The sequence below is a fragment of the Arvicanthis niloticus genome, chromosome 25 (genome assembly GCF_011762505.2).
Source record: "Arvicanthis niloticus isolate mArvNil1 chromosome 25, mArvNil1.pat.X, whole genome shotgun sequence".
Lineage (NCBI taxonomy): Eukaryota > Metazoa > Chordata > Mammalia > Rodentia > Muridae > Arvicanthis > Arvicanthis niloticus.
The window spans coordinates 24,778,531-24,792,982 of NC_133433.1; the positions used below are offsets into that span (position 1 = coordinate 24,778,531).

Sequence of the window (14,452 nt, forward strand, 5' to 3'; positions counted from 1 at the left end):
CCAAGAATTGTTCTCTACATTAACTTTCTAGTGTTGATTATAAGGGTCAGGCATCAAGATTTAGGAAGCTTTTTTCCTTAATGCAACCAAGGTAATCGATATTGGGTCATATGCAGGTACAGTTTTAAGTTACATTATTGGTAAAGTTTTCATAACTCACTGGAACATACCTGCAACCAGGGATGCTAGATGGGAAGGAAGCTTTGAACAGCTTTGTGTCTTCAATGAAAAAATAATGTGTAGAGGCTTTTGGAATACATCATGAGACCAATTTTAGAAAATTCCCTTTGAAAGTAATTTATTTGTGCTCACTTCGGCAGCACATATACTAAAATTGAAAACAATACAGAGAAGATTAGCTGTGCCCCTGTGAAAGGATGGCACACAAATTCGCGAAGTGTTCGAAATTTTTAAGAAAACTTCCCTAACTTAAAGAAAGACTTGCCCAAAACATACAAGAAGCCTACAGAACTCCAAATAGACTAGACCAGAAAAGAAATTCCTCCTGTCACATAATAATCAAAACATCAAATGCACAAAACAAAGAAAAATATTAAAAGCAGTAAGGGACAAAGGACAAGTAACATATGAAGGCAGATCTATCAGAATTATACCAGAGTTCTCACCAGGAACAATAAAAGCCAGAAGATCCTGGACTGATATCATACAGACCCTAAGAGAACACAAATGCCAGCCCAGATTACAATACTCAGCAAAATTCTCAATCACTATTGATGGAGAAACCAAGATATTCCATGACAAAACCAAATTTATACAATATCTTCCCACAAATCCAGCACTACAAAGGATAATAGATGGAGAACTCCAACACAAGGATGGAAACTAAAACCCAGAAAAAGCAAGAAAGTAATCTTCCAACAAACCCAAAAGAAGATAGCTACACAAACATAATTCCACCTATAATAACAAAGATAACAGGAAGCAACAATCATTTTTCCTTAATATCTCTTAACATCAATGGACTCAATTCCCCAAAAAGAAAGACATAGAATAGAATAACAGACTGTATATATAAACAGGACCCAGCATTTTGCTGCATACAGGAAACACACTTCAGTGACAAAGACAGACACTACCTCAAAGTAAAAGGCTGGAAAACAATTTTCCAAGCAAATGTTTCCAAGAAACAAGCTGGAGTATCCATTCTAATATAGAATAAAATTGATTTCCAACCAAAGTTATCAAAAAAAGATAAGGAAGGACACTTCATACTTGTCAAAAAAATCTACCAAGATGAACTCTCAATTTTGAACATCTATGCTCCAAATGCAAGGGCACCCACATTCATAAAAGAAACTTTACTAAACCTCAAAGCACACATAGCACCTCACACAATAAGTGGGGGACTTCAACACCCCATTTTCAGCAATGGACAGATCATGGAAACAGAAACTATAGAGACACAGTGAAACTAACAAAAGTTATGAACCAAATGAATTTAACAGATATCTAAAGAACATTTCATCCTAAAACCAAAAAACAAACAAACAAACAAAAAAAACCAAAAACAAAAAAAAACAAAAAACCCCCCCAAAACCAAAAAAACCCCCCAAACCCCCCCCACAAAAAACCCTTTTCCTCAGCATCTTATGGTATCTTCTCCAAAACAGACCATATAATTGGTCACAAAACAGGCCTCAACAGATAAAAAAAAAAAAAAAAAAGATTGGTCAAGGAAGAAATAAAGAGATAAATTAAAGACTTTTTAGAATTTAATGAAAATAAAGGGTCTTCATGCCAGAACTTATGGAACACAATGAAAACAGTGCTAAGGGGAAAACTCATAACTCTGTGTCTACAAAAAGAAAATGGAAAGAGCACACACTAGCAACTTGACAGCACACCTAAAAGCTTTAGAACAACAAGAAGCAAATACACCCAAGAGGAGTAGACAGCAGGAAATAATCAAACTCAGGGCTGAAATCATCCAAGTAGAAACAAAAAGAACTATACAAAAAATCAACAAAATCAGGAGCTGGTTCTTTGAGAAACTCAACAAGATAAATAAACCCTTAGCCAGATTAACCAGAGGCTGCAGAGATAGTATCCAAATTAATAAAATCACAACTGAAAAGGGAGACGTAACAGTAACTGAGGAAATTAAAAAAATCATCAGATTCTACTATAAAAGCCTATAATCAACAAAACTGGAAAAATCTGGATGAAATGGACAATTTTCTAGTCAGATACCAGTTACCAAAGTTAAATCAGGAGCAGAAAAACCATCTAAACAGTCCCATTACCCCCAAAGAAATAGCAGCAGTTCTTAATAGTCTCCCCACAAAAAAAACCAAACAAAAGACAAACAAAAACAAAACAAAACAAAAAAACAGGACCAGATAATTTTAGTGCAGAATTCTATCAGACTTTCAAGAAAGACCTAATACCAATTCTCTTCAAACTATTCTACAGAATAGAAACAGAAGAAACACTACCCAATTTGTTCTTTGAAGCCACAATTATGCTGTTAACTGAACCACACAAAGACACAACAAAGAAAGAGAACTTCAGACCAATCTCCCTTATGTATATTGATACAAAATTACTCAATAAAATTTTTGCAAAATGAATCCAAAAACATATCAACACAATCATCCACCATGATCAAATAGGCTTTATCCCAGGAATGCAGGGATGGTTCAATATACAGAAATCCATCAACATAATACACTATATAAACAAATCCAAAGGAAAAACCACATGATCATCTCACTAGATGCTGAGAATGCATTTGAAACAATTCAACACCCCTTCATGGTAAAAGTCCTGGAGAGATCAAGAAATCAAGGCCCATACCTAAACATAGTAAAAGCAATATACAACAAGCCAGTAGCCATCATCAAACTAAATGGAGAGAAACTTGAAGCAATCCCACTAAAATCAGGAACTAGACAAGGCTGCCCACTCTCTCCTTACCTATTCAATATAGTACTGGAAGTCCTAGCCAGAGCAATTAGACAACAAAAGGAAATCAAAGGGATACAAATAGGAAAGGAAGAAGTCAAAATTTCACTATTTGCAGATGACATGATAGTATATTTAAGTGACCCTAAAACTTCCACCAGAGAACTCCTAAACCTGATGACCAACTTCAGCAAAGTGGCTGGATATAAAATTAACTCAAACAAATCAGTAGCCTTCCTCTACTCGAAGGATGAACATGCTGAGAAAGAAATTAAGGAAATGACACCCTTCACAATAGTCACAAATAATATAAAATACCTTGGTGTGAATCTAACCAAGCAAGTGAAAGATCGGTATGACAAGAGCTTCAAGTCTCTGGAAAAAAGAAATCAAAGATCTCAGAAGATGGAAAGATCTCCCATGTTCATGGACTGGCAGGATTAACATAGTAAAAATGGCCACCTTGCCAAAAGCAGTCTACAGATACAATGCAATCTCCATCAAAATTCCAACTCAATTCTTCATAGAGATAGAAAGAGCAATTTGCAAATTCATTTGGAATAACAAAACAGCCAGGATAGCAAAAACTATTCTCAACAATAAAAGTACCTCTGGGGGAATCACCATCCCTGATCTCAAACTGTACTATAGAGCAGTAGTGATAAAAACTTCATGGTATTGGTACAGAGACAGGCAAGAAGATCAATGGAATAGAATTGAAGACCCAGAAATGAACCCAGATACCTATGGTCACTTGATCCTTGACAAAGAAGCTAAAACCATCCAGTGGAAAAAGGACAGTATTTTCAACAAATGGTGCTAGTTCAACTGGAGGTCAACTTGTAGAAGGATGCAAATCAATCCATTCTTATCTCCTTGTACAAAGCTCAAATCCAAGTGGATAAAAGACCTTCACATAAAACCAGATATACTGAAACTATTAGAAGAGAAGGTGGGGAAGACACTCAAATACCTAGGCACAGGGGAAAAGTTCCTGAACAGAACACCAATGGCTTATGCTCTAAGATCAAGAATTGACAAGTGGGACCTCATAAAATTGCAAAGTTTCTGTAAGGCAAAGGACACCATCAATAGGACAAAGCGGCAACCAACAGATTGGAAAAAGATTTTACCAATCCTACATCTGATAGAGGGCTAATATCCTATATATGCAAAGAACTCAAGACATTAGACTCTAGACAACCAAGTACCCCTATTAAAAATGGCGTACAGAGCCAAACAAAGAATTTTTAACTGAGGAAACTCAAACAGCTGAGAAACACCTAAAGAAATGTTCAATATCCTTAGTCATCAGGGAAATGTAAATCAAATGACCCTGATATTCCACCTCACACCAGTCAGAATGGCTAAGATCAAAAACTCAGGTGACAGCAGATGCTGGCAAGGATGTAGAGAAAGAGGAACACTCCTCCATTTTTGGTGGCATTACAAGCTGATACAACCACTGTGGAATTCAGTCTGGCAGTTCTTCAGAAAATTGGACATAGCATTATTTGAGAAGCCAGTTATACCACTCCTGGCATATACCCAAAAGATGCTCTAACATATAACAAGAACAGGTGCTCCACTATGTTCATAGTAGCCTTATTTATAATAGGCAGAAGCTGGAAAGGACTCAAATGTTCTTTATCAGAGGAATGAATACAGAAAATGTGGTATATTTACACAATGGAGTACTACTTCGCTATTAAATATAATGAATTCATGAAATTCTTATGAAAATGGGTGGAACTAGAAAATATCATCCTGTGTGAGGTAACCTAATCATAAAAGAACACACATGATATGCACTCACTGATAAGTGCGTATTAGCCTAAAAGCTCACAATACCTAAGATACAACTCACATACCACATGTAGTTCATGAAGAAGGAAGACCAAAGTGTGGGTGCGTTGGTCCTTCTTAGAAGGAGTAACAAAATACTCATGGGAGCAAATATGGAGACAAAGTGTGGGACAGAAACTGAAGGAGGGGCTCTGTATGTAGTAAAGGATGGCATTGTGCATAGGTGGAAGAGAAAGTCCTTGGTCCTGTGAAGGCTGGATGCTCCAATGTGTGGGAGTTCGAGAGCAAGGAGGTAGGAGTGGGTGGGTGGGGGCACATCCTCATAGAAGCAGGAGGAGAGGGGTAGGATAGGGGATTTCTGGGATGGGAAATGGGGAAAGGGATAACATTTGAAATGTAAATAAGATATTTAATAAAAAATTTACAAAAAAATGAAAAAAGATAGTAATCCATTTGAAAGTTGTGGTTCACAGAGTTGAAGCTTCTGTGTTTGCAATTATAAACTAGGTAATTATCACCATGTATACTCATGAATAAAGAGAATTTCTTTTTCAGTATGTAGTAGTCACATGATTCTGTATTTTAAGTTCATGTGTTTAGTTGTCCCACCTGGTAAAAATATAGAAAAATATAGTATCATCTCCTCTTTGCCATTCATGTTCTTTGTTATTAATATCAAAACTATATTACCTGTTTAATTGATAATCATTTATCAGCACTTTAAAAAATAAAATAAAGCCAAACTTTGCTTCATACTAATTCATTTCTAACTTCATTTCTGGGTTGTGAATCAGGAGCCCAGCTATAGTATTGTTAAAAATCTCTGTAAAGAAGTCAACTGCACTCTCATTAATGCTGAGATATGCCTCTTACTACCACAGGCAGAGTTCATATTTACAAATTTGCCTGCTTTATTAAATTTACTTGTAGCCCCTAGATTAATTCTAGAACACATCTATGCCCTTTTCCAAACATATTCATTGATGTAAAGATTTTTGAGTCACTTGAAGAGCCGATCCCAACCAACAGAGGGAAAATAAGTGGCATTCTGTTTTCTTGTTTCAATTCTCTTATTGAAAGCAGATATCCTTTGAAGATATTTAGTGAGACATTTGTATATTTTTTTGTAATTTGTTGTTGATGCTTTCACTGTTTGAAGTTACCTCAGTCATAATACTTAAGTGCTATTTAGTGTTTCTTAGCACACAGTGTGCCTCTGCATCCTTTTGCCTTTTTTTGTAGAAACATAGAAACAAACCCCAAGAATATTAAATAAGCATCATTTAAGCATGAGCAATGGGGCTGATAGCCATGAATTCAGTACCATATACGAAGAGGGTATCCTTATAAAGAAAAAAAAAAACACTACACAATGCTGGGTATTGATCATTTGGAAAAACTATTGTGATTCAGGTTTCCAGAAAACTATTTTTATTAGGAGTGATTATCACTAATAATCACTGTCAGTATTTGTAGTAGCTATATATATAACTAGTAAGAATGAATAGTGGCTACATGTATTCTATCATATCATACTATATTAACTCAGTTCTGTCTGTCTGTCTGTCTCTTTGTCTCTTTAATGGTATGTCTGTCTGTCTACTTTCCCAGTTTGGATTTTCCATTTAGATACTGATGCATTTCCTAGATTTAAAGGTTTTGCTGCTGTTGTCACTGTTTGGCTGTGCTATTTGACCCACATACTCACCTGTGTGAGGCAAACTCTCATCAATAACCTGTTCCTCTTCAAGCTAAAGTATTTTAATTATGGGATGGGATGGATGGCTCCATAGGTTAAGGGCTTGATGTATAAGCATGGGGACCCATGTTTGGACCACTGTACTCATGTAAAATACCAGGCATGATAATACAGGCCTCCAGCCATAGTGACTAAGCTGTTTCTGTGTGTGGTTGGAATTTTCTCAGCCTAGTTTTATTATATCTCTAAGGTTCCAGACACATGATAACCAAAAATCAACCACAGACAGTGGCTTCTAGGTTGATTGACACATGCAATAAGGCTTAAAAACAGAGACACTCATGAGGAGTAAGCAAGGCAGAAGAAGCTTTTAAAGGAGAATTGTAGAATTGTTGAGAATTTGAGTAGTGAGAAATTTCAGAAATGTGGAAGACACTCTCAAGAGTCTAATGAGTTCCCAAGAGAGGAAAAAACAAACAAACAAAACAAAACAAAACAAAACAAAACAAAACAAAAAACACTGAATGACCTTGTCTAGGGATTTTATAGACTATGGCAGAAATTGAGCAAAGGCTGAGATCATAGTTAGAAGATTGGTTAGTTTTCTGGGCTATGATGGGTTGAATCAATGGAGTGTCTGGTTGCTCTCTTTAAATTTGGTTGGTCCTACCAGGGAAATTCCATGCTTGTTTTATGTGCTTTCAACCAATTTCTGGATGGTTTAAAGATCCCTTTGCCAACTCTGACTTTAGCTTTGTTAGTTGTTGACCTTGACTGTCTGCTAGAAGATAGTCTGCCTGTGACTCTAACTTTGCAGGTGTCTCAGGAGCTGATACTTATTCTCTGCTGCCTCTGCTCTCACACCTACCAAGAAGTAATTCCAATTGTTAGCTAATTTCTTGCCTACAAGATGGTTGGGGCCTCATTTTGTGGTGACCCTCAACCATAACATTATTTCATTGCTACTCCCAATTGTAAGCTTGTTGCTGATATGTACCTGATATGCAGGTTATCTGATAATGTGATCCTGGTGAAAGACTTGTATCTGATATGTGATCCCCAAAGGGGTCACCATCCACAAGTTGAGTGCTGCTGGTCTAGGTTTCTTTTCTAAAATAGGTGGAGGCATTCTAGCAGCTATCTTAAGTCAGTTACAGTCACCTGCATTAGAAGCAAGAATATGTTAGTGGCTTGCATATGTTGACTTTTGTATTGCTATCATTGTTAGAATAAGAAAAATTCTGGGTGGGCTCAGTGGGCATCTAAGCTACCCAAAACAGTGACTCTACTAACAGGGAGAAACTCAGACTCAGGAAATAATGGAGAACAATAGAGGAAAGATGCCTGAAGTCATCTTCTCACCTCCACATGTTCACACTCAGGAGAGTACACTAGCATATAAGCATTATACATACACAATTTAAGAACCAACACTGTATATTGATATAACTTTTTACAAAATATACAATATATGCAACAAATTAAATCTTTGTTTCCTTTATTCTCCTAGGCTTTATGTATGGTCTTTACAGTTTCAATTTCTGTTTCTGTATACAACTCTATCTTGAGTTAATTTAGGGGTAAGGGCCATGACCCATGTTCATATGGCTCTCTTGGTATCCAATGGCATTTGTTTTAAATACTTTGGGTTCATGGCTGAATATCAGCAGTGCCTTTGTTGAAAAACAACTGACTATATCTGTGTGTGTTTATTTCTGAATTCCATTTCTGTCCTATTCATCTTTTTAATATTTATGTCAACTGAATATTGTGATAATCACTGTAGCATCATAGAAAGTCTTAATACCTTCTCATGAGCCATCCAACATTTTTATTATCTTCAAGATTATATTGAATGTTATATATTGTTCTAATTTCCATGTAAATTTTAGTATTAACTTGTCCATATTTACACTAAGCTTTCTGGTATTGAATTTGAATTTCACTGAATCTATGAGTCATTTTGGGAAGAACTTACATATTGAGTTTGTCTATCTATCTATCTATCTATCTATCTATCTATCTATCTCCTTTTTGTGATATTTTATAGTATTTGGTACATTTTTGGGCATCATTTGTTAGAATATTTCAGTGGATACTATAACCAAGACAAAAATCATTACCCACAACAAGTGTTGAAACATCATAACTAGATACCAAATACACAGTATTAAGAAATGTTGGTGATATAAATGTCACAGTTAGGGCTTAGCAAACTATAGCAGTGGTTCTCAATCTTCCTAGGACTAGGACCCATTAATATGATTCCTCATGTTGTTATCACCCCCCATCTATAAAATTATTTTGTTGCTACTTTATAACTGTAAGTTTACTACTGTTATGACTCATAATGTAAATTTCTGATATGTGATTTCAAAAGGGTTGGGACCCACAGGTTGAGAAGCACTGCACTACAGTCTCTTACTCTCACCACAAGGACCAATTGTGAGTTGTTGTGTTAACTACAATCTATTGTAAAAGAAGCCCCTGTAATGAGTTCTGAGAACTGCATTAATTTATATATCATATTCAGTCCTTCAGAGGTACAGGGATCATTCTAGGGGTGGAACGACTGTAGAGCCAGACAAACAGTGACTACAGTGAAACAGTATCTTCCAGACACAGAAGGGCAGTTGTATATATGAACTCATCGAATCAATGACAACATGCATAGGAACCATGCAAGTTCAAGTTTGAATTCCCAGCATAGAGAAAGATGTCTTCATGAGGTCCCACCACTAGCTGAGAAGTTAATGGTAATTGATAGCTATGGAAATTGACAAGACAGGAATGGCTAGTTTTCTTTAAAGGTGTGGTCTCTGATAGTCTAACATGCTCCAAAAACCAAAACCAAAACAAACAAACAAACAAAAAACACACCATACACCCAAGAGAGTATGGTTAGCAAAAATTGGGCTTGATTTCTTATTTTAAAGTGAGAACACAAAGTTGGGTGAATATAGAATGGGTGTGGTTCTGGGAGCAGTTGGGGAAATGTGTGACTACGACACAAATCAAATACATTAACATATTGTGCATGTAATTCTTAAAGATTTAATAAACATACAAATAAATTTCAATAAGGCAATTATTGCAAATATAGTCTCAAAACCAAACAACTTATTAAAACTGAAATAAAAGAATACTGTCTTAAAAATCTTGAAACTATTAAGAATGGAATCAAAGCAGAATCAAAAAATCTATATTAAAAAGAAAACCAATTAGAATACACTTAAATTGAGTTGATTTCATTTCTTTAAAATGCAAGGTTAATTTCTTATTTAAAAAATGTATTGGTTATTTCATTAAAGAGAAAAATATTTTAGTTCATGCAGAACAACACTTTAAAAAATTCAACAGTCACTAGAGGCAATGCTTCTCAGCAAACCAGAAAAAGATGCAGAACAAACAGAAAGTAGAAACAATACATTTCAAGGTGACATGACAAGGCTTTCTCTTCCAGATTCTACTGGAGCAAAAGCATTCAATATGAGCCTTTGACTTAAAGTGACTGCAAAGGAAAAGTGGCTCTTATTTATTCAGTTAAGAATCTTAGAAAATTAGAGTCACGGAATATTTAGAAATAAAAAAATTAGAAGAATCTAGAAATAAGTCACTGGAATGGATGGTGTTAACAATATTCTTGACATAATTCTTGCTTAGTTGTAACAGTTCGAAAATATCGCTTGTGGTAACGTAAGGTACAAACTGAGAGAGAAAAAAACTATAAACACAACTCTTTTATCTAGAAACCACATTATTAAGAAAATTCTAGGATGCCTATGTTAGTATGTGTCTTAACATTATGAAAAGATCCTAACAAAAACAACTGGGGAAGCAAGATTTATTCTCCTGGCAGTTCCAAAGTAGTCAACCCCTTTAAAGGAGGAGGTGTTCACTGGATAGCAATTTCCCCTGAGTGGAAGCAAACCTGAGCATTTGGACATAAGGCTGTCTTTAATTCATCCATGCTCCTGTAAGTAGCCTCTCCTGTAACTCCAAGTTGGCCATTCGTAGTACAGTTTTGTCTGTGATAGGTGCCCTATCTAGGATGAATAAATATTTGTTTGTATATTAGTCAAGGTTCTCCAGAGGAACAGAATGGATAGAATTTATATTTATATATACATATAAAATTAATAATATATAATTAGTACATAATTAATTATATGTAGGATTTGTTAAAATAGTGTACATGTTTTCCAGATATTACACATTAGCTGTTTACTAATGAAACGTCCACTCCTTATCAACTAGACACACAATCAAGTCTCCTCATGTCATGCCTAATTTTGAGATGAAAACAATAATCAGGTCACAATCACGCCTAACAATATATCAAGTATTCTTACAGCTTCACTCTGTATGTATAATAAGTGACAATGACCCTTGAGGAGACATTCTTTTGGTATCTCAAAACTTAAGAATGATAACCACTGATACTCCTTTCTTAGTCTGCTGGCTTAAGAGCATGAGAAATCCAAAGTGGCCAGGGGAAAGTCCGAGTTTCCATTTGTTTATCATAATATATAAGCATAAAACTATGTTAATAAGCCTTAGTTGAGATGGAGTACTTGAAGGAACTGTAGGCTATGCTCCCAAAAGCTGACTGAGCAGGCAGCCTGACCATATGTTATAAGCTACCGCTGTGATGTTGTCACAGCTCACCACTGTCACCTTCTGAGACCTACATGACAGCTGATGAAGAAGAAGCCTCACATTGGTTCCTTGAATAGCTCAGAATGTGGGTGTAGAGAAATTTATGGCCAGGGCATAGACTAGCACTTATAGATGGCATTACAAGGGATAGGGAAAAAGAGCTCTTCCCACAGGTGGCATGTCCATCAGGGCACCCAATTACCTGCCTTTTCTGGGAAAAGATATTTGAAGTTATACTAGACAGGGTAGATTATAGAGTAATGGCCCATGTCTTGGCAAGCTGACCCAGCAGTAAGAGAAAAAAAGATGGGATGAGACTTCAACACAATTTGCTTTTTTTTTTTTTTCAACTAGAGAGTTTTAAAATCAATATATAGTATATAAAATGATGGATTTCTTTTAGCATCTTCATACATGTAGATAATCTAATCTGGTCATATTCATTTTCTAATTATCCTGTTTTGTGTCTCCTCCAGTATAATTTTAAGTTTTTATTTAATTGTTTCACTGTGGAGTCGATACAACTTAAGTCTCTGTCTTAAATTTGAGTTTCTATTGCTGCAACAAAACACCATGACCAAAAAGCAAGTTGGGGAGAAGCAAGTTAGGGAGGAAAGAGTTTATTTGGCTTACTCTTCCATATTGTTGCTTATTGTTGAAGCAAGTCAGGACAAGAATTCAAACAGGACAAGAACCTGGAGGCAGGAGCTGATGTAAAAGCCATGGAGGAATGCCACTAATTAGCTTGCTCTCCTGGCTTGCTCAGCCTGCTTTCTTATAGAATCCAGGACCACCAGCCCAGGCATGGCACCACCCACAATAGGCTTAAACTTCCCCCACCAATCACTAATCAAGAAAATGTCTTACTGCTGGATCTCATGGAGGCATTGCCTCAACTGAGACTCCTTACTCTCGGATGACTCTATGTTGTGTCAAGTTGACACACAAAGTCACCCAGTATAGCCTTCTCTCTAAAATCATTTTGGTTGAAGAAAGACATTAAGAATTTTTCTTGTAATGATCACCCCAGAATGGTCAGTGCTGAGTTTGTCTTTAGCTGCAGGTATATTTTGTCTATTAGACATACGCTCAGTCATCTAGGAAGAGAGGACACAAACCGAGGAATTGATTCCATCGCATTGGCCTGTAGGCAAATCCGTGTGGGCATTTCCTTGGTTAATGATTGCAGTGAGGGGAGAATCATCGCTGTGGATTATGCCACCCTTCAAAGATGGGTCTGGGTCATTTATAAAAACCTAAGTTGATTCAGTCATGGGGAGCAAGCCAGTAAGCAGTACTCTTCCATGGCTTCTGCTTCTGTTCCTGAGTCCGTGTTCCCTCCCTGAGTTCCTGCCCTGACTTCCCTCAGTGATGGACTGGGACCCTGGGAGTTGTAAAATGAAATGAATCCTTTCCTTCACCGAGTTGCTTTTAGTTACACTGTTCATCGTAGCAATAGAAACCAGAGAATACCGTATTATCATCATGACAGATAAATATTGGTAAACTAATCCAATGCCATTTACTTCTTTGTTGATTCACATATCAATGATGGCTTTTGAGTCTCATGGTTTCTTTAATAAGAATAATATGCATATAACAAAGTTATATTTTATTGTTATCCCCCATGTCTTCTGGTTGGTCCCGAGAGGTGGAGACTATCTTGTTTATTTCTGTGACAAGGTAAATGCTCTAGTCAATTTCTCCTCTGGGCAATCACAAAAATGTATCTTTCCTGGTGTGTATATTTTAAAAAGTGAGTCAGAAAATATAAGATGGATACATTAAGTGATGGCTATCTACCTCTTGAAAGCTACAATCTGTGATAGAAAGCAATGTGAATCATGTGGCCAAATGTTCTTTGAAATACTGTTCAATGCTTTACATTTTTCAGTGCTTTATATTTTTATAGTGTTAATATATCACTATTATCATGATTATTAGTCAAACAATAGTTTAATTTACATCAGTGAGCAATGGGTCCATCTATTAAATACTTGCATCCGTGTTTCTTAGTTTGGGTTTGTACCACACGATACAGTACTCTCGAGTTGCAATGCCACATGACACTGAGCACTTGGTAGTTAGCTTGACTGATTCCAACTGTTCTATAAAGTGTAAATACAAACTGGGACTTGATAACAGTAGTATTAAAAGTGTAAAATAGCCTTTTATATTCATAATAGCTGAGATGCTAGCATTTTATATATTTTTAAGTTATTTAGAATTTCTCTTGTTTTAAATGAGGCCAATGGCCTACCATTTGAGCACAAAACTTCAAACTTCTTTATATTTTTAAGATATGACTACTATTTAAATTATGGCCATAGCTTACACCTGTGGTTCTAGGTGCACTTCTATGGGCAGCACTGAGCTGAATGCTTAGATGATTAGAAAGATGTTCAGGGTATATAAACATAAACATTGGTCTTTGAATGGGCAGGAGTGGATAAAGGTGTGTTATAGTCTTAGATTCTGAAAACTCAAAATGTCTATCTCACCCAGAACCACTAACCATTTAATAGAGGCTATAAGATCCTATATTTACCATTGATGTTATTGCTAATGAAAGAAGGTCTAATACACACAGCATCTGCACAGATAGGGTTTATACTGTGGTATTGTTATGCTAACAGATTTCTTGCCATTAAATATTTATTCAAATTCCTATGATCATGGCTTGTGTTGCTGGTTGTTCATTTCCATGTTACAGTGGGATAAGCCAGACTTCTGGGCAGAGAAGAGGATTCACAACAGGACAGCAACAGTAGCCAATAAACACAGAGTGGATCTCTGACTCTCCTGTTGCCATGATGTAGAAATCCTAACAGCATCCAAACACCCATTAAGTGCATGGGATTCTCCCCTGCTTTCACCCCTCTGCACCTACTTTAGCAAACTGCTCCTACTCTTTTGTCACCTAATAATTCTGGGGCCTCTTCATCATCTCCACACCTTGTGCTAGATAGTTTTATGTCAACTTGACACAAGTTACAGTAATCAAAGAGAAGGCAACCTCAACTGAGAAAATGCCCTCATAAGATCAGGCTATAGGTAAATCTGCAGAGCCCTTAGTAATTGATGTGGAGGGGACCACCCCTACCTAGTGGTCCTGTTTCTATATGAAAGCAAGCTGAGTAAGCCATGAGGAGCAAGCCAGTAAGCAGCATCCCTCCATGACTTCTGCATCAGCTCTTGCCTCCAGGTTTCTGACCTATTTGAGTTCTTGTCCTTCTTTTAATGATGGACAGTGATGTGACAATGTAATCCAAATAAATCCTTTCCTCCCCAGGTTGCTTTTGGTCGTGGTGTTTCATTACAGCAATAATAACCCTAAGACACACCCATTGTTGCTGTCCCAGT

The 14,452-nt window shown here is 36.4% G+C and overlaps 1 non-coding gene across 1 annotated transcript; it reads left to right on the top strand.

The window, feature by feature from the left end:
• The first annotated feature begins 304 nt into the window (after positions 1-304).
• On the top strand, positions 305-412 carry LOC143438673 (U6 spliceosomal RNA). Its single transcript, XR_013107378.1, has one exon. It is a non-coding gene; the product is annotated as a U6 spliceosomal RNA (small nuclear RNA).
• The last annotated feature ends 14,040 nt before the right edge of the window (positions 413-14,452 follow it).